The sequence below is a fragment of the Mobula birostris genome, chromosome 2, assembly GCF_030028105.1.
Source record: "Mobula birostris isolate sMobBir1 chromosome 2, sMobBir1.hap1, whole genome shotgun sequence".
NCBI classification, from domain to species: Eukaryota; Metazoa; Chordata; class Chondrichthyes; order Myliobatiformes; family Myliobatidae; genus Mobula; species Mobula birostris.
Window position 1 is genome coordinate 9,285,221 of NC_092371.1, and position 23,480 is coordinate 9,308,700.

Consider the following 23,480-nt stretch of genomic DNA (forward strand, 5'->3'; position numbering starts at 1 on the left):
ATCCACAATCCTTTAAATCGTACCTTGGTTTAATGCTAGGGGAAGGCAGCCCTACAAATAAAAACAAGCATCTGTAACGGAAAGCAGGCATCACTAGCATTTACTGCCCTTCCCTGAGCAGTGTGGCTTAGGGCACCATTTTACAAAGTAATTAAGGGTTGAGCCTGTTGCTAGAGGTTGGAATTCACATCAAGTAAGATGGCATATTTCCTTTCTTGAATAGCATTAATGAGCCAAGTGTGCTTATTTTTTCAAGCAACATGTTGCTAGCTTGAGGTTAATTGGCCACTGTAAGTTGCCCTTAGTGTGTGGGTGAATAGTAGAATCCAGGTGGAACTGGTTGGGATGTAGTCCATAAGACAGAAGAGCAGAATTAAGCCATACGGCCCATTGAGTCTGCTCCACCATTCTATCATGGCTGATTTATTATCCCCCCTCAGACCCAGCCTCCTTTCTTCTCCCCGTAATCTTTGATGCCCTTCCTAATCAAGAGCCTATGTATACCCAATGACCTGGTCGTCAGCGGCAGTGAATTCTACAGGTTCGCCATCTTTGGGTAAAGAAAATCTTCCTCATCTCCGTTTCAAAGAAATGTCCTCTATTCTGAGGCTGTGCCCTCTGGTTCTAGACGCCCCCACTACAGGAAGCATCCTCTCCACATCCACTCTTATCTAGGTCTTTCAATATTCAGAATTGGTTTCAGTGAGATCCCCCACCCCCTCATTTTAATGAACTCCAGTGAATAATAAATGAGCTTACTGTAGGGTTAATGTAAATGGGAGCTTGATGGTCAGAATAGATTGATGGGCTGAATAACCTGTGGCTCTCTAGTCATCGTTGCTGAGAGCAGCTTTTTATTCCCGATGTATTTAATTAAATAATTTGAACTGCCAAAGTGGGACTTGAACCCTTGTCTCCACATTGGCAACCCAGCTCGCTCACCACCAGTATGGGAAAAATCACATGCTTCAATATTTGATCTCCCTCTGACCACCATCAACCGTTGCTGTCATGTGACCAGCTGGCCCATCAAAATTAAGATCCTAAATAAAGATCAGCAAATAAATGGACAACACAAAATAAAGATTAGTAAATATCATGCCACAAGTCTAAAGTTCAGAGTAAATATATGTCAGTATGTACTACCATGAGATTCATTTTCTTGCAGACATTTACAGTAGAACAAAGAAATACAATAGAATCAATGAAAAACTACACAGACTGAGGATCAGTGTGCAGAGGAGGAAAACTGTACAAATACAAAAACAAAACAATCAATAAAGGAAGAAGGAAATAATACTGACTTGAGTACATTAGTTGCAGAGTCCTTCAAAATGAGTCCATAGGTTGTAGAATTGATTCAGTGTTGAGGTGAGTGAAGTTATCTCCATCATGAGCCTGATGGCTGAAGGATAATAACTGTTACTGAACCTGGTGATGTGGGACATTAGACTGTTGTATTTTCTGCCCGATGGCAACAGCAAGAAGGGAGCATGGTCTGGATGATGATTCCCTGAACTTTGCTGATGTTTGCCTGTGCAGTTTGTGACATCACTGGAAGTGGCTGCCCAAATTCCAGCCTTGTTACACACTAAGTGTTTTCATTTATAAATAATGTGATGTGAAAGGTAAAGAAAGTTTCCATTTCAGGCAAAAACAAAGGGTCAGTACTGATCGATATTGTGTACCTACAGCACTACTCAGTGATTTTCATTACTGCTGTTCAAGCATTGAAAACACATTTAAGGGAGAATTTGAGCAAATCTGCACTTAATCAGGACAGGCTGATTGTACCTGGAACACTGCCTGAAATAAGTCAGCATAAACCTGTGATTATAGTAATGGCAGCTTCATAATGGTAATTTGTTGATGATAATGTTTTAAGTGCTTTTCATTACTGAGGTGCCATCTGTGTAGTAAACATCCTTTCAGCTACAATCTCTGAGTGTCTCTCCATGTCGGTCACATCCAAAGGCCAGTGCTAATTGGACATTGCTCAGGATAACAGGAACTAGTCTGCGTGCTGTTTTGGTGGCTATGTTGGAGAGCTTCTGTGCCCTTCCATTGATGCCACCATGAGGCCAGTAATTGCAAAGCCTGTTGCAGCCACTTTCAGAATTCCCACGTGACGTAGATCTGGGGTGGAGTGGGGGGGGGGGGGGGCGGGGGTTACCTGAAGCCAGTCCCGCCTGTTTGGGGAATATATCCCAGCAAGACGTAAACACAAGATATTCTGCAGGTGTTGGAAATCTAAAGCCACATACACAAAATGCTGGAGGAACTCAGCAAGTCAGATAACATCTAAGGAGGGAAAGAGGGCCAGGACCCTTCATCAGGACCAGAAGGAGAGGGGGCTAAAGCCAGAACTGTGTTTATGATTTGATGCTCCATTGCAAAATCTCTGCAAGGCATTTCTGCCCTGAAAAAGCTTAAATCTTCTCTTCACAGGAACTCAACTTGACACTCTCACTGCTGCTCCTCTGTGATCTCTGCTGGTCTCCAATCCTGTGATCATTTTGGCTTCTGTCCCCTTCCTTTCCATTCCTGATGAAGGCTCTTGGCCTGAAATGTCAATTATTTATTCCCTTCCACCGATGCTGCCTGACTTGCTGAGATCCCCCAGTATTTTCTCCGTTGCTCAAGATATCCCAGCAGGAATCAAGGGTTAATGCCTGTGAAGGAGAGACACGGTAAAAGCTTAAGGCCGTGTGTGTGTGTGATGGATAGGGATTTGTGTTGACGGTAGAAATGGGAATTTTACATGAAGATGAATGTTTTTGGTTGCATTGGTATACTGACACAAGTATTAGAGTAATAGAGTCATAGAAAAGTACAGCACAGAAACAGCCCTTCAGCCCATCTAGTCTAAATTGCCTACTCCTATCAAGTGGTAGCCAGACCATAGCCTTCCATACCCCTATCATCCATGTACCCTATCCAAACTTCTCTTAAACGTTGCAATCATGCTTGCTTGCACCACTCACTGGCAGGTCATTCCACACTCTCACGATCCTCTAAGTGAAGAAGTTCCCCTTAAAATTTACACCTTACACCCTTAAATTATTACCTCTATTTGCAGTCCCATCTAACCTCAGTGCAAAAAGCCTGTTTGCCTTTTCCTATCTGTACCCCTCATAAATTTGTATATCTGTATTAAATCGCCTCTCAATCTTATACGTTTGAAGAAATAAAGTCCTAACTTATTCAAGCTTTCCTTATAATTCAGGTCCTCCAGCAGTGGCATAATCCGTGTAAATTTTCTGTATATTCTTTCAACCTTATTTGCATCTTTCCTTAGGTAGGTGACCAAAAGTGCATACAATATTCCAAATTAGGCCTCACCAATGTCTTGTATGACTTCAACGTAATGTTCCATCTCCTATACACAATATTTTGATTTCTGGCGGCCGATATGCAAAAAGCTTTTTTTACAAACCTATCTACCAATGACACCACTTTCAATGAATTATGGACCTGTATTCCCAGATCTCTCTGTTCTGCTGCACTCCCCACTATTCCACCGTTCATCATGTAAAACCTACTCTGGTTGGTCCTACCGAAGTACAACACCTCAACCTTCTCTACATTAAATTTCATCTGCTATTTTTCAGTCCATTTTTCCAGCTGGTCCAGATCCCTCTACATGCTGTGAGAGTGTTCCACGTTGTCCACTACACCCCCAATTTAGGTGTCATTTGCAAATACACTGATCCAGATCATTGATATTGATGATAAACAACAACAGACCCAGCACCGATTCCTGCAGCACTCCACTAGTCACAGTCAGACAGACAACCATCTACAGTGGCTTCTGCCACAAAGCCAATGTCTAATCCAATTTACAAACTCACCTTGAATGCCAAGAGATTACACCTTCTGACCAACCTCCCATATGGGACCTTGTCAAGTGCCTTACTGAAGTTCATGTAGACAACATCCACTGCCTTGCCTTCATCAACTTTCCTGGTAACTTCCTCAGAAAACTCTATAAACTTGGTTAGATACGACCTATTATGCACAAAGCCATGTTGACTATGCCTAATCAGTCCCTGTCTACCAAATTACTTATATATCCGGTCCCTTAGAATACATTCCTCTGACTTTCCTACTACTGATGTCAGGATCACTGGCCTATAATTCCTGGTTTATTTCTAGAGCCTTTCTTAAACAACAGAAAAATATTGGCCATCCTCCAATCCTCCAGCACCTCACCGGTCACCAAGGTTGACTTAAATATCTCTGCTAGGATTCCTGCAATATCTGCACTTGGGTCTGAGGGAACACCTTTTTAGGCCCTGCAGAATTATCCTAATTTGTCTCAAAACAGCAAACAACAACTCCTCTGTAATTTGTATAGAGTCCATGACCTCACTGCTGCTGTGCCTCACTTCTGCCAAGTAAATACAGATTTTAAAAAAAGATCCATTTAAGATCTCCCCCACCTCTTTTGACGTTATATATACAAACCCCATTTCCAGAAAAGTTGGGATATTTTCCAAAATGCAATAAAAACAAAAACCTGTGATATGTTAATTCACGTGAACCTTTGTTTAACTGACAAAAGTACAAAGAAAAGATTTTCAATAGTTTTACTGACCAACTTAATTGTATTTTGTAAACATACACAAATTTAGAATTTGATGGCTGCAACACACTCAACAAAAGTTGGGACAGAGACATGTTTACCATTGTGTTACATCACCTTTCCTTTAAAAACACTTTTTAATCGTTTTGGAACTGAGGATACTAATTGTCGTAGATTTGCAATTGGAAATTTTGCCCATTCTTGCTTGATATAAGACTTCAGCTGCTCAACAGTCCGTGGTCTCCGTTGTCTGATTTTCCCCTTCATGATGCGCCATACATTTTCAATAGGAGATAGATCTGGACTGGCAGCAGGCCAGTCAAGCACACGCGCTCTGTGTCTACAAAGCCACGTTGTTGTAGCCCATGCAGAATGTGGCCTGGCATTGTCCTGCTGAAATAAGCATGGACATCCTGGGAAGAGATGTCGCCTTGATGGCAACATATTCTCTCTAAAATCCTAATATACCCCTCAGAGTCAATGGTACCTTCACATACATGCCAGTCACCCATGCCGTGGGCACTGATGCACCCCCATACCATCACAGATGCTGGCTTTTGCACCTTTCGCTGATAACAATCTGGATGGTCGTTTTCATCTTTGGCACGGAGAACTCGACGCCCGTTTTTTCTGAAAACTAGCTGAAATGTGGACTCATCTGACTACAGCACACGAGTTCCACAGTCTTTCGGTCCATCTGAGATGAGCTCGGGCCCAGAGAACTCGCCGGCGTTTCTGCATAGAGTTGATGTATGGCTTCCTCCTTGCATAATACAGTTTCAAGTTGCATTTCTGGATGCAGCGACGGACTGTGTGGAGTGACAATGGTTTTCCGAAGTACTCTCGAGCCCAGGTGGCTATAATTGTCACCATAGCATGACGGTTTCTTAGGCAGTGCTGCCTGAGGGCTCGAAGATCACGCGCATTCAACAGTGGTTTCCGACCTTGCCCTTTACACACTGTGATGTCTCTGAATTCTCTGAGTCTTTTCACAATATTATGTACTGCAGATGTTGAAAGACCTAAATTCTCTGCAATCTTGCGTTGAGAAATGTTCCTTTTGAACTGACTAACAATTCTCTCACGAATTTTGGCACAAAGGGGTGAGCCACGACCCACCCTTGCTTGCAAAGACTGAGCCTTGGATGGATGCTACCTTTATACCTAGTCATGACACCTCACCTGCTACCAATTAGCCTGCTTAATGTGGAGTCTTCCAAACTGGTGTTACTTGAATATTCTGTGCACTTTTCAATCTTATTTTAACTCTGTCCCAACTTTTGTTGAGTGTGTTGCAGCCGTCAAATTCTAAATTTGTGTATATTTACAAAATACAATTAAGTTGGTCAGTAAAACTATTGAAAATCTTTTCTTTGTACTTTTGTCAGTTAAATAAAGGTTCACGTGAATGAACATATCACAGATTTTTGTTTTTATTGCATTTTGGAAAATATCCCAACTTTTCTGGAAATGGGATTTGTAGATTAACATTCTGATTTTCCAGAGGACCAATTTTGTCCCTTGCAATCCTTTTGCTTTTAACTTACCTGTAGAGTCCTTTAGGATTCTCCTGCACCTTGTCTGTTAGGACAACCTCATGCCTTCTTTCAGCTCTACTGATTCTTAAGTGTTCTCTTGCATTTCTTATACTTCATAGGTACCTCATTCGTTCCTATCTGTTTATACCTGCTGCATTCCTCTTTTTTTCTTTAACCAGTATCTCTTGAAAACCAAGGTTCCCTAAACATGCTCCCTTTACCTTTTATTCTGACAGTCACATACAAGCTCTATACTCTCAAAAAGTTTCACTTTCTAAGGCCTTCAACTTACCAAGTACACCTTAGTCAGAAAACAGCCTGTCCTAGTCCACACTTTCAGACCCTTTCTGATACTGTCAGAATTGACCTTTCGGCAATTTTGAATTTCAATCCGTGAACCAAACCTATTCTTTTCTATATTTACATTGAAACTAATGGCATTATGATCACTAGGTGCAAAGTGTTCCCCTTCACAAGCTCTGTCACCTGACTTGTCTCATTCCCTAATGGAAGATCAAGTACTGTGCACTCTCTCATTGGGACTTTCCTGAACACACTTAACAAACTATCCCATCTAATCCTTTGACAGTATGGGAGGCCCAGTCAATATGGAGAAAGTTAAATCACTTACAATAACAGCCTTGTGTTTCTTGCATCAGTCTGCAATCTCTACAGATTTGCTCCTCTAAATCCCACAGACTTAATATAGCCCATTAATGTGGCCATACCTTTCTCATTCCTCAGTTCCACGTGTAAAGCCTCACTAGACGAGTTCTCCAGACTGTCCTAACTGAGTACTGATGTGACATCTTCCGTGACTAGTGACACCACCCCTCCTGCTCTGACGCATCTAAAAAATTGGAACCTCAGAATACTGAGCTGCCAGTCCTGCCCCTCCTGCAACCAAGTCTCAGTGAGGTACAATATCATAATTCCATTCTTTGCACCTTGTTCAACCTTTTGATTCCTGACATTGCCTGAGGTCTTAACAACATCAGTCTCCACAACTTCTCCACTATCTATTCTGGCACTCTGGTTCCCATCCCCTTGCAACTCTAGTGTAACCCCATCTCTTCCTTCATGCAGCTCTAGCAAACCACCTGTAAGGATATTAGTCTCTCTCCACTTCAGGTGTCAACCATCCCACCTTCCCTAGAAGAGACCCCAATGATCAGAGAATCTGAAGCCCTCTCTCCTACACCAACTCCTCAGCCACATGTCAAACTATACGATCTTCCTTTTTCTGGCCTCATTAGCACGTGGCACAGGTAGCAATCCTGAGATCACAACCCTGGACTTGGTACCTAACTCCCAGAACTCACTTTGTGGAACCTATTCCCTCTAGCTACCTATATCATTGAACCTACATGGGCCATGACCTCTGGCTTTTCACCCTCCCACTTGAGAATGCTGAGGACTCTATCTGAAATGTCCCTGACCTTGGCACTCAGGAGGCAATATGTCACCTGGGATTCTCGTTCTTATCCACAGAACCTCCTTTCTGTTCCCCTAACTAACAAATACCCCCTCACCACATCTCACCTTTTCTTCTCTCTTCCCTCATAAGTCACAGAGACAGACTCAGTGCCAGAGACCTGACTTCTGTGCCTTTCCTCTGCTTGGTCATCTCCACACCCCACTCCCCCCCCCCCCCCACCGATAGTATCCAAAGTGGTATACTTGTTGTTGAGGGGGATGGTCACAGAGATACTCTGCAGTGGCCTCTTATCTCCTTCCTTATTGTCACCCAGTTTCCTGTATCCTGCACTTTGGGTGTAACTACTTCTTTATATGTCCTACCCCTTCAGCCTCTCAGCTGATCCGGAGTTCATCCAGTTCCAGCTCCAGCTCCTTAAAGCAGAGTGTTAGAGCTGCAACAGGATGCATTTCTCACAGGTAAAGTCATCAGGAGGTCTCCCTGCCTTCACACATCCCACAAGAGGAGCATTCAACTATCCAGCTGGCATCTCTACTGTTCTAACTGTGCAAATATAAAGAAAGAAAACAATGAATGAACTGGAGGATAGGGAAAATCTACCTTCAGCTTTTTTTGGCTTCTCTCCCACAAGCCTCTCCTCATTAAAGCCTCAAGTAACCACTCTAACACTGTACACTCCAGCAAAAGCCACTTATTTGTGAAGAGTGAACACAAGATTATACACTACGTGTATGTGTGCATGTACATATGTGTATCTATGCCCATGTGTGTTGTGTGTATATACGCATATGTGCCTGTGGGTATATATGCGCGTGTGTGTATGTGTACATGTGTGTGTATGTACCTGTATCTATATGTGTGTGTGTGTGTGTATATATGTGTGTGTGTGTGTGTGTGTGTGTGTGTGTGTATATATATGTGTGTGTGTGTGCATATATATATATGTGTGTGTGTGTGTGTGTGTGTGTGTGTGTATGTATGTATACCATTAGGACAAGAACTGTTAGGATGGGAAACAGCTTCTTCCCCCATGTGTATTAGAGTTATGAACTCCCTACCACCACCTAGGTCTCATTATGCATGATGCACCAGTAGCAATATACTGTTTATCTTTTAATTTGTGCTTTAAATGCACCTTATTATTTGTTAATCTTCTATTAGTAATATTACTTTGTGTTGAGTTATATGTATTGTGTTGTGCACCTTGGTGCAGAGGAACATGGGTTTCGTTTGACAGTATACATGAGTACAGATGAATGACAATAAACTAGAACTTGATCAAACTGGCTAATACTTTTGCAATATAATTCCACTTGCTATGTGGTTGTGAAATGTTAGAGGCTTGTTGATTACTCACCGGTGGAGACACAAAGGTAGATAGTAGATGAAGTGGGCTGAAACAGTGCTCAAAGTTCAGAGTAAATATATTGACAAACCTGTATACAAACCTGAGATTCATTTTCTTGCGAGCATACTCAATAAATCTATAATGGAATCAATGAAAGATTGCATCAAATTGGGCATTCAGTCACTGTGCAAAAGATGACAAACTCTGCAAATACAAAAATAAATAAATAATAATGATGCATAATTAAGCAATAAATATCATGAACGTGAGATAAAGAATTCATGAAGCAGAGTCCATAGGTTGTGGGAACATTTTAATGATGGAACAAGTGAAAGTGAATCCTTTTTGGTTCAAGAGCCTCGTGGTTGAAGGATAATAACTGTTCTTGAACCTGGTAGTCCAAGTCCTGAGGCTCCTGTACCTTCCTCCTGATGGCAACAGTGAGAAGAGAGCATGACCTGGATGGTCGGAATCTCGGATATGGATGCTGCTTTACTGCAATAACACTTCATGTTGATGTACTCAATGGTGGGCAGGGCTTTACCTGTGATCGACTAGGCCGTATCCACTACTTTTTTGTCAGATTTTCTGTTCAAGGGCATTGGTGTTTCCGTACCAGCCTGTAATGTAGCCAGTCATGAGACTCTCCACTACAATTCTATAGGAGTTTGTCAAAGTTTTAGATGTCATGCCAAATCTTCACAAACTCCTCAGGAAGTAGAGGCGCTGCAGTGCTTTCTTTGTAGTTGCACTTGCGTGCTGGGACCCAGGCAGGTCCTCCAAATTAATAACGCTAAGAAACTTAAAGTTGCTGATTCTCTCCACCTCTGATCATTCAATGAGGACTGGCTCATGGACCCCTGGTTTCCTCCGCCTGAAATCAATAATCAGCTCCTTGGTCTTGCCGACAAGGTTATTGTTACAGCATCACTCAGCCAGATTTTCAGTCTGCCTCCTATATGCTGATTCATCACCATCTTTGATTCAGCCTGCAACGGTGCTGTCATCAACAAACCTGAATATGGAATTGGAGCTATGCTTGACCACACAAGTCATAAGTGTAAAGTTAGTAGAGCAGAAGGGTATGAACACTGCCTTTGGTGCACCTGTGCTGGACACGTCATTGCCAACCAAACTGACTGTGATCTGCAAGTGAGAAAATCAAGGATCCAATTACACAAGGATGTCTTGAGGGGATGAAGGTATTGAATGCCAAGCTGTAGTTAATAAAGAGCATCCTGATGTATGCATCTTTGCAGTCCAGATGTGTTGGGGTTGAATGAAGAGCCAATTAGATGACATCTGCTGTGGACCCGTTGCTCCAGTAAGCAAATTGGAGTAGATCCAAGTCACCTCTCAGGCAGGAGCTGATATGTTTCATCATCCTATCAAAGCACTTCATCACTAAGGCAGGTTTGCACATTCTTCTTAGGCACTGGTATAATTGAAGCCTGCTTGAACCAGCTGGGTACCTGAGAGTGGCAAACCAAGAGGTTAAAGATCACAGTGAATACTCCAGCCAGTTGATGAGCGCAGGTCTTTAGTACTTGGCTAGGCACCCAATCTAGGCCTGATGCTTTTCATTGGTTCACCCTCCTGAAGGCTGCTGACATGTTGACCTCAGAGACTGAAATCACAGGATCAGTGTGAAACCCAGTAAATGACCTTGTGGTTTTGAAAGCTGAACAGACTTTCTTTTTGCTATCAATAACCTAGTCTGTATATTTAATAGTTGGTTGTAAATACCACTATTGATCCTCATGGCAACACCTCCCTTTTTCTGCCCTTTACCCGATCCTGTCTGTCTTTGTTAGTGTACTACCCCAACCCTGCAAACGTTTATTTCATGTTTCATGCACCTCCACCAATTCTCTCCAACCTTCCCTGACATTTGCATCCTCACAGTTTGTTTCAAAGTCAAAAATCAAGTTTATTCTCAGATGCACAAGTACACATATGCACAGGTATGATGGAAAACTCACTTGCAGCAGCATCACAGACACAGAACATCATCTAAGCAGCATTCACAGGAGAAACAAATCAATCATAAAGTAAATACAATTTTACTCCAAAGTATCATGATTACATTCTATAAACTTGTCCATCAAAAACTGGTAATTTGACTTTCCCCATTTCTGTGATCAATGAACCAGGTCAGCTCACAGATCTCTCAGTGGGTGAGCATCTGGGGGACAGTGACCACCACTCCCTGGCCTTTAACATTATCATGGAAAAGGATAGAGTCAGAGAGGACAGGAAAGTTTTTAATTGGGGAAGGGCAAATTATGAGGCTGTAAGGCTACAATGTGCGGGTGTGAATTGGGATGATGTTTTTGCAGGGAAATGTACTATGGTCATGTGGTCGATGTTTAGAGATCTCTTGCAGGATGTTAGGGATAAATTTGTCCCGATGAGGAAGATAAAGAATGGTAGGGTGAAGGAACCATGGGTGACAAGTGAGGTGGGAAATCTAGTCAGGAGGAAGAAGGCAGCATACATGAGGTTTAGGAAGCAAGGATCAGATGGGTCTATTGAGGAATATAGGGAAGCAAGAAAGGAGCTAAAGAAGGGGCTGAGAAGAGCAAGAAGGGGGCATGAGAAGGCCTTGGCGAGTAGGGTAAAGGAAAACCCCAAGGCATTCTTCAATTATGTCAAGAAAAAAAGGATGACAGGAGTGAAGGTAGGACCGATTAGAGATAAAGGTGGGAAGATGTGCCTGGAGGCTGTGGAAGTGAGCAAGGTCCTCAATGAATACTTCTCTTCGGTATTCACCAATGAGAGGGAACTTGATGATGGTGAGGACAATATGAGTGAGGTTGATGTTCTGGAGCATGTTGATATTAAGGGAGAAGAGGTGTTGGAGTTGTTAAAATACATTAGGACGGATAAGTCCCCGGGGCCTGACAGAATATTCCTCAGGCTGCTCCACGAGGCGAGGGAAGAGATTGCTGAGCCTCTGGCTAGGATCTTTATGTCCTCGTTGTCCACGAGAATGGTACCGGAGGATTGGAGGGAAGCGAATGTTGTCCCCTTGTTCAAAAAAGGTAGCAGGGATAGTCCGGGTAATTATAGACCAGTGAGCCTTACGTCTGTGGTGGGAAAGCTGTTGGAAAAAATTGTTAGAGATAAGATCTCTGGGCATTTAGAGAATCATGGTCTGATCAGGGACAGTCAGCATGGCTTTGTGAAGGGCAGATCGTGTCCAGCAAGCCTGATAGAGTTCTTTGAGGAGGTGACCAGGCATATAAATGAGGGTAGTGCAGTGGATGTGATGTATATGGATTTTAGTAAGGCATTTGACAAGGTTCCACACAGTAGGCTTATTCAGAAAGTCAGAAGGCATGGGATCCAGGGAAGTTTGGCCAGGTGGATTCAGAATTGGCTTGCCTGCAGAAGGCATAGGGTCGTGGTGGAGGGAGTACATTCAGATTGGAGGATTGTGACTAGTGGTGTCCCACAAGGATCTGTTCTGGGACCTCTACTTTTCGTGATTTTTATTAACGACCTGGATGTGGGGGTAGAAGGGTGGGTTGGCAAGTTTGCAGACGACACAAAGGTTGGTGGTGTTGTAGATAGTGTAGAGGATTGTCAAATATTGCAGAGAGACATTGATAGGATGTAGAAGTGGGCTGAGAAGTGGCAGATAGAGTTCAACCCGGAGAAGTGTGAGGTGGTACACTTTGGAAGGACAAACTCCAAGGCAGAGTACAAAGTAAATGGCAGGATACTTGGTAGTGTGGAGGAGCAGAGGGATCTGGGGGTACATGTCCACAAATCCCTGAAAGTTGTCTCACAGGTAGATAGGGTAGTTAAGAAAGCTTATGGGGTGTTAGCTTTCATAAGTGGAGGGATAGAGTTTAAGAGTCACGATGTAATGATGCAGCTCTATAAAACTCTGGTTAGGCCACACTTGGAGTACTGTGTCCAGTTCTGGTCACCTCACTATAGGAAGGATGTGAAAGCATTGGAAAGGGTACAGAGGAGATTTACCAGGATTCTGCCTGGTTTAGAAAGTATGCATTATGATCAGAGATTAAGGGAGCTAGGGCTTTACTCTTTGGAGAGAAGGAGGATGAGAGGAGACATGATAGAGGTGTACAAGATAAAGACATGATAGAGGTGTACAAGATAATAAGAGGAATAGATAGAGTGGATAGCCAGCACCTCTTCCCCGGGGCACCACTGCTCAATACAAGAGGGCATGGCTTTAAGGTAAGGGGTGGGAAGTTCAAGGGGGATGTTAGAGGAAGGTTTTTTACTCAGAGAGTGGTTGGTGCGTGGAATGCACTGCCTGACTCAGTGGTGGAGGCAGATTCACTAGAGAAGTTTAAGAGATTACTAGACAGGTATGTGGAGGAATTTAAGGTGGTGGGGGGTTACGTAGGAGGCAGGGTCTGAGGGTCGACACAACATTGTGGGCCGAAGGGCCTGTACTGTGCTGTACTATTCTCTGTTCTATGTTCTAATGTTTTAGCTTTTGCAACTTGATCTTATTCCTTGGAAACACAAGAGAGTACAGATGCTGGAATCTGGAGTAAAAAATGAACTGCTGGCCATCGTGATTAGTGCACTTACTGACAGCACAGCCACTGATAGTTTCAGATTTACTTATCATGTCTACACTGAAACGTGCAGTGAAATGTGTTATTTGTGTTAACACCCACATAGCTGAGGATGCTCTGGGGGCAGCCTGCAGGTGTCACCGTGCATTTTGCGCCTTCATCTCTAAGAGATATTAGCTCACCTACCTTTATGTCCCATGTATGCCATCAATTTTGCTATCTGAATTGAAGGGTGCTGTGCATTACAATGTCTTTAGATGTTCCGTGATTTTTTTTTACTGGATAAGTGCTTTTTGATGCTGTGTCCCCATCTGTCCCATTCTGCTATTCTTGATCAAGTAAATGCTTCTCTGTGTGTATTTGACCTTCCTCTTCTCTTTAAATTCCTAATTTACCCTTTCCTGGCCACTCTTTTCTAGTTCAAATCTCTACCTACAGCCACATTTGTCCCGTGCCCTGCCAAAATGAGCTTAAAAATAAGTCCTGGCTTCTTGTAAGCTTGTAAAGACAGAGGGAGGACATTGGCTACAAACTGGTTCCCAGGAAGCATTCCTTCCCCTTTAGTTTCTTGTACTCAAGAAATTGTGAATGCAGTCCAATCTATCATACAAATAATTCACTGATTCTGTCTATGTTTACTCGCTGCCCCAGGAAACTGCCAGTTTAACCAAGAACCCCTCCCAGCTTCTTCTCCCCCATTCCCATACAAAAGCCTGAAAGCATGTATTACCAGGCTCAAGGACAGATTCTGTCCCACTGTTGTCAGACTCTTGAACGAACCTCTTAAATACTATAAAAGAGCTCTTGTGTCTCCCGGTCTACTTCATTGTGGGCTCTTGCACTTCAGTTTTTCTGCCTGCACTCCACTTTCTCTGTAACACTAACACTTTATTCTGCATTTTGTGTTCCTTTTTATTACCTTGATGTACATACAAACAAATGCTTTTCATCGTATCTCAGTACATGTGACAATAATAAACAATTTCCATTTCACACTAAGATTCACGTATTTATCACGTTAGCTTGAAACATACAGTGAAGTGCATCATTTGCTTTAACAACCCATACAACAGAAGGATGTGCTGGGGGCAGCCTGCAAGTGTCGCAACACGTTCCAGCACCAATATAACATGCCCACAATGTTCAGCAGATCAACACAAATAGCAATAACAACAGCTGTTGTTCCACTTCCAAGTTCCTCCCCATAACTTATATTCTCTTTCACATGTGCTCATCAACTTCCAGTGAATTCCTTTACCACTTTGGTGGTCTTTCCTCCACCTTTTCACATACACAAAGCACATTGGAGGGAAAAGAGGAAATAATTGAAGACCTGAGACTGCAGATGCTTTGGTCTGGAGAAAAAGGGAAAAATCTCTGGAAGAGCTCATGTAATTGGAAGATTCATCTTACACTTGCATATTACCACCGTTGTGGTTTCATTACTTTTTGCTATGCAGTATGGAACTATTTAACCAAATTGTTCTCATCGGTTATGCATGGTGAACTGCCAGGAATAACTGAGACATAATATGGAGCACATGAACTCATCACTAAAGGGAGACAGCAGAGAATGCATATGGACAAAATATGCACAGAAGTGGACGAATTTACAGGAGCCCAGACAACCTACTGGCACATCTTTGGAACGTGGGAGGAAATCGGAGACCTGAGTGTGGGGAAGAATCTGTGCAGTCACAAATAATGTGCAAACTCCACACGGATAGTATCCAAAGTTGGGGTCAAGCTTGAGTCCATCACAACTTGTAGCAAGCTCTTTCTCTCTGATCTATTTTACCGGCACAATAGCGTAGCAGTTAGCGCAGTTGTTTTGCAGCGTCAGTGATTACCAATCATAGTTCGACTCTCGCTGCTGTCTGAATTTGGACTGTGTTGGTTTCCTCCGACTGCTCCAGTTTCCTCCCACATTCCAAAGATAAAAGGTTAGGATTAGTAGTGGACAATCCTCGCTGATTTGATTTGACAAAAACAATGCATTTCACAGTATGTTTTAGTCATAGACATAGTCATACTTTATTAATCCCGGGGGAAATTGGTTAAAATTGGTTAATGTACATGTGACAAATAAAGATAATCTTTGGCTTTGTTTGTCACATATATATTGAAACTTACTATGAATTGAGTCATTTGTGTCAATAACCAAGGATGCGCTGGAGGCAGTGGGCAAGTGTCGCCACACTTTTCAGAGCCAACGTAACATGCCCACAACTTACTAACTTTAACCATATATCTTTGGAATATGACTGGAAACTAGAGCACCTGGAGGAAACCCACATGTTCATAGGGAGAATCTACAAGTTCCGTAAGACATAGGAGCAGAATTAGGCCATTGGGTCATCGAGTCTGCTCTGCCATTTAGATGTGGCTGATCCTTTTTTTCCCCTCCTCAGCCCCGCTCCCTGGCCTTCTGCCCCTAACCTTTGATGCCATGTCCAATCAAGAACCTATCAATCTCTACCTTAAATGCACCCAGCTGCCTGTGGTAATAAATTCCACAAATTCACCACCCTCTGACTAAAAAAAATGTTTCCGCATCTCTCTTTTGAATGGTCTCCCCTCTGTCCTGATCCTGTGGCCGCTTCTCCTAGACTTCCCCACTATGGGAAATATCATTTCCATATCTACTCCGTCCAGGCCTTTCACATTCGAAAGGTTACAATGAGATGCTCCCCATCCTTCTAAATTCCAGTGAGTACAGACCCAGAGCCAACAAACGTTCCTACCTATGTTCGTGACGCTTCTCACGCTCTTAAACTTTTTGATGATTTTAAGTTCCCTGGCCCCCACTGCTTTATTTTCACCATGGATGTCCAGTCCCTGTATACTTCCATCCCCCATCAGGAAGGTCTCAAAACTCTCTGCTTCTTGTTGGATTCCAGACCCAATCAGTTCCCCTCTACCACCACTCTGCTCTGTCTGGCGGAATTAGTCCTTACTCTTAATAATTTCTCCTTTGGCTTCCTCCAAACTAAAGGTGTAGCCATGGGTACCCGTATGGGTCCTAGCTATGCCTGCCTTTTTGTTGGCTTTGTGGAACAATCTATGTTCCGTGCCTATTCTGGTATCTGTCCCCCACTTTTCCTTCGCTACATCGATGACTGCATTGGCACTGCTTCCTGCACGCATGCTGAGCTCGTTGACTTTATTAACTTTGCCTCCAACTTTCACCCTGCCCTCAAGTTTACCTGGTCCATTTCCGACACCTCCCTCCGCCTTTCTAGATCTTTCTGTCTCTATCTCTGGAGACAGCTTATCCACTGATGTCTACTATAAGCCTACTGACTCTCACAGCTATCTGGACTATTCCTCTTCTCACCCTGTCTCTTGCAAAAACGCCATCCCCTTCTCGCAATTCCTCTATCTCCGCCGCATCTGCTCTCAGGATGAGGCTTTTCATTCCAGGACGAGGGAGATGTCCTCCTTTTTTAAAGAAAGGGGCTTCCCTTCCTCCACTATCAACTCTGCTCTCAAACGCATCTTCCCCATTTCACGCACATCTGCTCTCACTCCATCCTCCCACCGCCCCACTAACAATAGGGTTCCCCTGGTCCTCACCTACCACCCCACCAGCCTCCGGGTCCAACATATTATTCTCCGCAACTTCCGCCACCTCCATCGGGATCCCACCACTAAGCACATCTTCCCCTCCCCCCCCCCCTGCTTTCCGCAGGGATTGCTCCCTACGCGACTCCCTTGTCCATTTGTCCCCCCCATCCCTCCCCACTGATCTCCTTCCTGGCACTTAACCGTGTAAGCGGAACAAGTGCTACACATGCCCCTAGACTTCCTCCCTTACCACCATTCAGGGCCCCAGATAGTCCTTCCAGGTGAGGCGACACTTCACCTGTGAGTCGGCTGGCGTGATATACTGCGTCCGGTGCTCCCGATGTGGCCTTCTATATATTGGCGAGACCCGATGCAGACTGGGAGACCGCTTTGCTGAACACCTACGCTCTGTCCGCCAGAGAAAGCAGGACCTCCCAGTGGCCACACATTTTAATTCCACGTCCCATTCCCATTCTGATATGTCCATCCACGGCCTCCTCTATTGTAAAGATGAAGCCACACTCAGGTTGGAGGAACAACATCTTATATTCTGTCTGGGTAGCCTCCAACCTGATGGCATGAACATCGACTTCTCTAACTTCCGCTAGTGCCCCACCTCCCCCTAGTACCCCATCTGTTATTTATTTTTATACATACATTCTTTCTCTCACTCTCCTTTTTCTCCCTCTGTCCCTCTGACAATACCCCTTGCCCATCCTCTGGGTTCCCCCCCCCCCCGCCTTTCTCCCTGGGCCTCCTGTCCTATGATCCTCTCATATCCCTTTTGCCAATCACCTGTCCAGCTCTTGGCTCCATCCCTCCCCCTCCTGTCTTCTCCTATCATTTTGGATCTCCCCCTCCCCCTCTCACTTTCAAATCTCTTACTAACTCTTCCTTCAGTTAGTCCTGACGAAGGGTCTCGGCCTGAAACGTCGACTGAAACTCTTCCAATAGATGCTGCCTGGCCTGCTGCGTTTACCAGTAACTTTGATGTGTGTTGTTTCATCATATGATAACGCTTTCATTCCCAGAATCATCCTTGTGAATCTCCTCTGAACCATCTCCAATGCCAGCACATCTTTTCTCAGATGAGGAGCCTAAAGCTGTTCACAATACGCAAGACAGTGTCGGGAATTGAACTCTGGTAGCTGGCACTATAAAGTGTTGCCATCCTAGTCAATCATACATTCAGATATGGCACAGTGACAATCCAGAGGGTATTACCAGTGAAGACATTTTTAATTTGGATCCACAGCATGACCTTGTATACAGGATTGTGATATATGGTGCATAATTATTTTGCTATTTCATTTAGAGGTACAAGGCGGAACACTCAGCCCAATGAGATTTGCCACCCAACAACTCACGCAGAGAGTGGTGTGTGCCTAGAATGGGCTACCGGGGGTGGTGGTGGAGGCTGTTAAAACTAATTGAAATAAAATCAAGGGAACAGGAAGATAACTCATGCATGTTCAATTTTTACTTTAAGTGGGGTGCACAGATAGCACGTGGTGGCGTAATGCTTTTACATATAACCTGCAATGCATCATGTAAACAACAAAGAATGCTTAATCAAATAATATATTTATAATATTACTCAAATTTTACCAAAATATTAAATACACAACACTCCTCCCTGTTTAGCTATATATCTCCAACTCAATGTCTATATAATACACCTACTATATAGACATCCACAGCATAGTAAATCTTAAATTGTTCCATTCAGACCTAAAGATTTAGTCTCTGTGAAGGCTTTCTTACTCTTGTAGTTAATGTCTTTCCTGACAAGTGGATTGCTCTGCTTCGCAGGTGAGACTTACTTGTGGCTGTGAAACAATCTCAGCTTCTGAGACTCCCTCCATGGTGATTGTAGAAATTGACTCTGAGTCTGCAGGAAGTTGTTCTGACGGCTCTGGACACCTTGCTTCTCCTTTTTTCATCTTTTCTGTCTGGTTCTACTTTGACTCTTGCTTCTCTCATGGTCCCTGCTTCTTTCTCTCTCGTAATTCTACTCCGGATCCCTTTCCTTATCCCTGGTTCTTCCTTGGTCTCAACACTGTTTACGCTCTCATTACTACTCTTTATTTCTCATGTTCCTTCTCTCTGTCTCTTTCCTGTTGTCTTTTTCTTATTTCAGGATATGCATCTTGATCTTGGGAAGGTGTTTTAAGTTCCCTGGAGTATTCTCGTACTAATCCTTCTATTGCTTCCATTACGGTCTGATTTCTTAGTTTCCTCGTCCACATCACCTGACGAATCCGCAGTTTCAGTTTCTCCATTGGCTCCTTTATTTTGACCTTTACATTCATCCAGCGGGGCTTTGGCCTTTGCATCTACTTTTACAAGCAGCATTTTGTCTACCACTTGAAGTTCATGCCAAATCCTTAATGCACACAGAGTAGATTCTGTTTTTTTAGACTACCAAAGCCGAATGCTTAAAACTTACCTGGAGCTCCTGAACTTTCTTCCAGCTTAAAATTAAGCCTCATTTTGTAAGTAACTGCCTGACTGACATATTAGCTTTCTCAAATATGTTGCCAACAAAAATGATTGTAGTCGGACCACTGCTTTCATCACTTGCACAATTTCCTCCGAGCAACTTGGTCCTTCCTTGATTTCCAACCAGAGGCATAGAGGTTGGCACTAGAACCTGTTTGCCCTCTGTTGGTTCATGGTGACAGCTGTGGCATCATCCAGTACCTTACCTAATTCACCTTTAGTTGACTCTATTACAGTGAATGTGATATGCAAGTTGTGGGTAGACTCCCAATCAAGTTGTTGTCTCAGTCAATAACATCCCCACAGAGCTGGTCCTCCTTTTTTTTAAAACCACATACAAGTCTAACGTGGCTTATTGGTTGCTGTGTCTCACTGTAACGAATGTCATTTTCTCAGGAGTTATCTTGTCTCCAGTATAAATTTTTAGTTGGATATCTGCAGGCTTCAGTTCAGTATCTTTACAATGCCATTCAGACTCATTTTGTGGAATGGCTGAAACAGCTGAGCCATTGTCCAATTCCATTTTAATTAATTTGCCGTTCACTTCTGGTGTAAGCTACATTGCTTGGTTATTGTTAGTTTTCACAAAGCTAATCAGTTCTGTGTCATTTTCATCATTATCATATTTTTGACCTACAGCATGCAGATCAGTCCTCTTTTTGAAACTGCAACTTGATTATTTTTTTTTTTAGCTTTTTCTCTTCCCTGTGTAGTCCATATATTTTGTCTTGCCTCGCGTGGCCCTTTTTAGACATTGCAATTTCATTCACGCTCACTTTCATTCCTGACTGCAATTTAATTTCGTCTCTGTCTGCTGTTTCCATTGATACAGCTATTTTGACTGTTCTTTTAAATGTAAGTTGTGCTTCAGTTAGGGGTCATTTTTTAATGCATTCTTTTAAGACTTCACAAACTAAACGATCTCTCAGTGCACCATTAATCCCATTACCAAACTGACAATGTTCAGACAATGAAACAATTCAGCCACATATGCTGAAATGGATTTCCCTGCCTTTTGATTCAGTTTATGAAACCAAAAGTGCTCTGCAATCAACAATGATTTTGGTTCTAAATGCTCCTACATTACTTTCATGATATCAGCCAAGTTCATTTTGGCAGATTTGGTTGGAGCAGTCTAACTTCTAAGTGAACTGTATACCTTTAAATCCAGTGCACACCACAAAATTGGCACTTGCATCACATTGGCTATTTAATTTGCTTCAGAATACTGCTCAATATGTTCCGTATACAAAATCCAGCTATCAGTTACGTTATTAATTGCTTCAATGTAGCCAGCCATTTGTACTTTTTTTTACTGATTATTATCACCTGATACTCATTGTTTATAAACTCATGAATTCTTCTGTTTATTGCCTTTTTTTTATATTGGATCATCTTTACTTTTGCGAAGAAGACATTCTGCTCTGAAGAATACAATAGTGCTGCGCTTTTTTTTAAAACTCAACAGTTTGTAGAGATTTTTTTTAACTCTAACATCTCACTGTGCTCCAACAAGTAGTTAGTTGTCTTGGTTTCCTTTTAAAAATGCCTCGTCACCACTGTTGTGATTTGTAACTTAAATCATAAAAACTAATTGAAATGAAAATAAGGCAACCGGGAGACAGATCGTATGTTTCATCAAAGTTGCTGGTGAACGCAGCAGGCCAGGCAGCATCTCTAGGAAGAGGTACAGCCGACGTTTCAGGCCGAGACCCTTCGTCAAGAATAAGGGTCTCGGCCTGAAACGTCGACTACACCTCTTCCTAGAGATGCAGCCTGGCCTGCTGTGTTCACCAGCAACTTTGATGTGTGTTGCTTGAATTTCCAGCATCTGCAGAATTCCTGTTGAGATCGTATGTTTGTTTGTTTTTACACTCAAGTGATGTACACAGATATCACTTGGCGGCATAATGAATTAGGCCATGTATGTACTTTTTATACATGACTCGCAATGCTTAATCAAACAATATATTTACAATATTACTCAAATATTATTGAAATATTAAATACACAATGGAGGCAGATATAATAGTAGTGTTTAAGAGGCACATGAATATGCAGGGAATAGAGGGATAGGAATCATGCAGGCAGAAAATATTTAGTTTAATTCAGCATCATGTTCAGCATAGACATTGTGGGCCAAAAGACATGTTCCCCTGCTGTACTGTTCTGTGTTTTAATTATTTATTTCAAAATCAGCATGGAGATACAGCGGTCCACCAAGCCACAGCCATCCAGCACCCTACCAATTTAACCCTAGCCTAATCACAGGACAATTTGCAATAACCAATTAACCTGATAACTGTTATGTCTTTTGGACTATGGGAGGGAACCGGAGCATCTGAAGGAAATCCATAAGGTAACAGAGAGAATGTACAAATTCCTTGCAGATGGCAGCAAGAATTGAACCCCGATCCATGATTACTGGCACTGTAGAGTGATCGTGCTGACTGCTACACTACCGTGCACTCTCTTGCACCCTCGTCCTTATTGTATACCTTCATGTGTGGAGATATGTGGTGTTATTTATTTATTTTATTAGTACTGGGATACGCTAAGCAGGTTTGTTTGCCACCCAGGCTGATGCACTAGAGCATCAGGGTAGTGGAAAAGGATGTTCAAGAGAGTGCAGGTAGTCAAATAATGTGCAAGGGCCACAGTGAGGTAGTTTGAGAGATCATGAGTTCTTCATTGTATAAGATGTCTACCAAGACCCAAAACAAGGAGAGTATCAAGGAAGAAGCTGGGGCAAAAAAAAGAGCAAGAGCATTAGAGATGTCAGCTCTACCATGCATCCAAAGAAGGGAATGAAGGGCAAGGACAGACCAGTGTAAGCCAGACAAGGTCACATACTCTATGTGTGGGAATGAACATAAGCACCGGGGTTGGCTGAAAACAGAGAGAAGGGTCACTTAGCGTCCTCTGTGTTGTGATTCACATCTGCTATTTCCTTCCATTCTTGGTCTCCTGTGGAAGAGTGCTTGGCTTATTGGGATAGATGATGTTATATAGTCAACTTGTCTGGATTGTCCAATAGCGGAAGTGCTTGAGATCTCTTGTCACAAGTCAACAGGGCTCCTTGCTCACTGAATCTCTGGCATTCCCAGCTGGAACAGGCAGGAAAATTTCTGTTGTTCAAGTCAGCATTCATCATTAAGGACCCTCACATTCTGGGACGTGCTCCTTTCTCATTACTACCATTGGAGAGGAGGTCTAGGAGTCTGAAGATCACCACTCAATATTTTAGGAACAGCTGCTTCTCCTCCATCAGATTTCTGAATGATCCATGAATACTACCTCATTGCACTGTTTGTTTATTTCTGTAACACCAACATTCACAACATATTTCAGTGACAATAAACTGATCTGTTTCGGATTTCTCAGTGACCATGTAAAGTTCGCCTAGCACTTTCCCAGCCTGTCGCATTGAGCTACTAGCAGCTGGAATGTGTATACAAGCAAGAATAATGAGGGAGCCCAGGTGTCTTGTCTCTGTCATCTGGCCTTTGTGCTGCTGCAGCCCAGCTGATCATATCCTGGGAAAGCAGAGAGCATGGGCTTGAGAGCGTTCAGAGACCCTGGTTCAATCTCTGTAATGACTGTGAATTTCCACACACGCAGTCCTTCCCATTGCTCAGGTTTCCTCCCACATCCCAAAGGCATACACCACAGCTAATTGGTCACTGCAGGCTGTCCCTGCTGTAGCTGGGTGTTAGGAGAAATTGAGGTGAATGGGAATATTAGAGAGAAATTTTAAGGTGGCACAGTAGCATAACAGTTAGCATAATGAACTTACAGCACCTGCGACACAGGTTCATTTCCACCTCTATCTGTAAGAGGTTTGTGCGTTCTCATCCTGACTACATATGATTTCTTCCTCTTCTCTGGTTTTCTCCCACATTCCAAAGACATAGGTTAGTAGGTTAATTGGTCACGTAGG

The 23,480-nt window shown here is 43.0% G+C and overlaps 1 protein-coding gene across 2 annotated transcripts in view; it reads left to right on the forward strand.

Annotated features, from left to right (window-relative positions):
• The window catches only part of ash1l (ash1 (absent, small, or homeotic)-like (Drosophila)), a 408,509-nt gene that overhangs the window by 243,709 nt on the left and 141,320 nt on the right, over positions 1 to 23,480 (forward strand). The gene's annotated exons all lie outside the window — the stretch shown is intronic.